We start from the raw sequence: 3,831 nt of genomic DNA, 5'->3' as shown, positions 1-3,831 counted from the left end.
GATTGATAGGAAATAAAATTCCCGTCGAGACTTGCGGGGCGGAGACTTCCACATATGTTGCAGTCAGCATAGGCATTTACACGCAAAACGCTTCTCACTTTGTGCCACGCACACATAGGCCTAACTATTCATATTGTTCTTGAAGGGACAAGATTAACAAGGGTCAGAGATCAGTATTTGAAATCAAAATGGACAATTCTTGTTTTTATGGAATATTGCAGTATTTAGGCCTATTGTAGCCTAAATGATTTTTTTATTCATGTGTCCTGATACTAATCCAAAATAATTTCCCCTCCCTCATGGAACCACATCTCTTCTCTGACGTGTAAACTGGCGCAATGGCAGGACAACCTGTCACCAGAGATGGGCTTCATGCAAAAACTTAAAAATGCTGCCTTCTGAGGCTGCATTCCAAAGTAGGAAGGCATCAAGGCACATCCGAATCCAATGCTAGAGTAAGAGTTAAAAGTTTAGCTCATTGTTAAAAGATGAAATCTGAAGATATACTTGAATATGTAAATGTTAATTCAGCAGTATCTATTCTGTGTTAAAGTGGAAGTTGTTTGTCTGGACTGAGGTAGAACAGGAAGCTTTCAATTCTTTGTGACATGCACTTACCAGTGCTCTAATTCTTTGCTACGCAGACTTTTCTAAGGAGTTTTTGCTCTTCACTGATGCTTCCAACACAGCTTTTGGATGTGTTCTGTCCCAGATGAATGTTGATGTGTCATCGCTTATGGCAGTCACATTCTGACACCTACTGAAAAACGATGGTCAACATATAACATGGAGTTATCCTGAGATAACTTCATCTGATCAATTTTTGAAGGCAGCATAGATGTATCCTTGGCTTCCTTTGATATCCCACAATCCTTGGCTTTCCATGACAGCTAGGCCAGAAAAAGAAAGATGACATCTGATAGTTGTGGTTGGTGGTCAGTTTGTGTGTAAATGTAGCCTACGTTTTTGACCAACGTTTTCCACCTCTGATGTCATTTCTACCGAGAAATTACTATTATAGTAATTAAAGGAACACTCCACTCTTTTTGAAAATAGGCTCATTTTCCAACTCCCCTAGAGTTAAACAGTTGAGTTTTACTGTTTTCGAATCCATTCAGCCGATCTCCGGGTCTGGCGGTACCACTTTTAGCATAGCTTAGCATAGTTCATTGAATCTGATTAGACCGTTAGCATCTCGCTCGAAAATGACCAAAGAGTTTCGATATTTTTCCTATTTAAAACTTGACTCTTCTGTAGTTACATTGTGTACTAAGACCGACGGAAAATGAAAAGTTGCGATTTTCTAGGCCGATATGGCTAGGAACTATACTCTCATTCCGGCATAATAATCAAAGAACTTTGCTGCTGTACCATGGGTGCAGCAGGCGCAATGATATTTCGCAGATCACAAATGTCTCTCACAAATGTCTCCATGGTTGCAAGGCACACTCCCTGTGCAAGCAGGGGGTCACAGGCGCTGCGTAATATCATTGCGCCTGTTGCACCCATGGTAAAATCGCAACTTTTCATTTTCCGCCGGTCTTAGTACACAGTGTAACTACAGAAGAGTCAAGTTTTAAATAGGAAAAATATCGAAACTCTTTGGTCATTTTTGAGCGAGATGCTAACGGTCTAATTAGATTCAATGAACTATGCTAAGCTATGCTAAAAGTGGTACCGCCAGACCCGGAGATCGGCTGAATGGATTCGAAAACGGTAAAACTCAACTGTTTAACTCTAGGGGGAGTTGGAAAATGAGCCTATTTTCAAAGAAAGAGGAGTGTTCCTTTAAATATTCACTTTATCACCAAAGTTTGCTCTATTTTGCTATATCATTAAACTGTTACACTGCCTCAGAACTCAGAACACTGTGCACACGCTGCCTGTAAAGTCATTGCCTATAAGGCAGCGAGGCAACAAGTCAGCTGCCTAAGGGTGCTTCTCAATTCTAATTTGTGCATCCTTATTTCCTTTCCTCACATCTCAGCTCCACCCCCTGTGTACCACAGCGTCAGCAAGCATTACACTTTTTTCGGCTAAGGTTACAGACTTGCCTTCAAGTGGCTTTGCTGTCACTCACATAGTTTACAGTCACGTGACTGGCACGGAGACCTGGAGGGGAAAATATCAATTGAACTGCAGAACAGGCCTATCAATTTTCCATCTCAAAGGAAGAAAAACAAAGAATATGCAAGTTTTTTGCACTTTTGATCCATATACAGTAACTGCTACAGTATTTCAATCACTAAAAACAATGAGACATTCTAAAAAAGCTTAACGTGAAAACACTTAGTGCTTTACTAAAACAGTGATATTAATAGATGAAATACACTTTATTGATGATGCATATATACAGACGAGCAGATGAGCCCAGAATATGAACGCAACGCGTCTAATGGTTAAGTATTTTCTATATAATGGTTTTCCGAAAAACACTTAAAGGCACAGTATGTAATAGGGCTGGGACAATAAATCGATTCATCACGAATCGAGAAATGATTCTGGATCGATTCTGAGATTTTCTGAATGCATTGCGATTCTCGCTCAAATCGATTCTGAGTTTAGTTTTTAACAGCAGATGGCACTGCGTGCTTTAGAAACAGCCATTCTCTGCTTGCTTCCAATTGAATGCATGAGCGCTCTTCAGCACTCTTCCTCGTGAGTATTTGAGCATGTGGTTAAACTAGCCTAGAGCACCATCTGCTGTTAAAAACCAAGCTCAGAATCGATTAGAGAAAATCGAGAATCCACGAAATGTATTATCCGAGCCCTAGTATGTAAGTTTCACTGCTAGAGATCGCTTTTTCAAAACAATAACAAAAGTGAAGCTTGATGACGCTGTGAATGAGTGTAATCATAGGAGGTGTCATCTTCACCTCCACAGCCAATGGAAGAGAGGCGGTATTAACATTAAGTGGCTTGGCATCTTAAGCACAGAAACCATTGGCACATGCCAATATATGCTTAGTGACACATCTGGTGGCACATCCCATTGTCATTGGCATGTGCCAGTGGATAGTGGCATGTGCTACTAAAACCTGTGACATGTGCCGATGGATTGAGTTATTTTTTACAACAACCATTAGGCTTCTCCATGTGTTTAATACATTGCCTATTGTGTGTATTTATATTTATTATTATGCGTTTCTTTTTTTTAATAATTTGTACAATGTATTTAAATACATGTTGTAAATACACAGTTGATTTGATAACTCAACACTTTATTTTTATTTTTTCTATTTGCATAGGACTGACAAATTAGCTGTCATTTGGAATTATAAAAGATATTTAGGCCATAACTAAAAAAGTGAATCGTTCTAATTAAAGTGGTAATGTGAAGTGCTTCATGCCAGAACAGTTCATAAGAAAACAATTGGCAGAGTACATACTTAAAGTATATTTTTCTTTTTTGGGATAGTTCACCCAAAAATCAAAATTATGTCATCCTTTACTCAAAACCTGTATGAATTTCTTCTATATGAAACATAGGCTAACAGAAAATCAAACCTAAACCTATCAATCGAAGTCAATGGTGACCAAAACTGTTTGGTTACTAACATTCTTCAAAACATCTTCTTTTGTGTTCATCATAAAAATTAAGTCATACAGGATTGAAACAACATGATGATAACTAAATGAAGAATTTCCATTTTTGAGTGAACTATCCCTTTAACCCTCTACAGCACAGCGTTGCCCTCAGGCAATGGAAAGTTTTCTTAAGCCCTATGTTTAGTAAATTTTTCTTTAAATGATTACAACCAATTAGAAATGTTGAGAAAGTACCAAAGAACTGTCCAGTAAGGTGTGGGAGTAACTATCAAGCACCATTTA

Source organism: Ctenopharyngodon idella, chromosome 1 (genome assembly GCF_019924925.1).
Source record: "Ctenopharyngodon idella isolate HZGC_01 chromosome 1, HZGC01, whole genome shotgun sequence".
NCBI classification, from domain to species: domain Eukaryota; kingdom Metazoa; phylum Chordata; class Actinopteri; order Cypriniformes; family Xenocyprididae; genus Ctenopharyngodon; species Ctenopharyngodon idella.
This window is presented reverse-complemented; position numbering follows the sequence as displayed.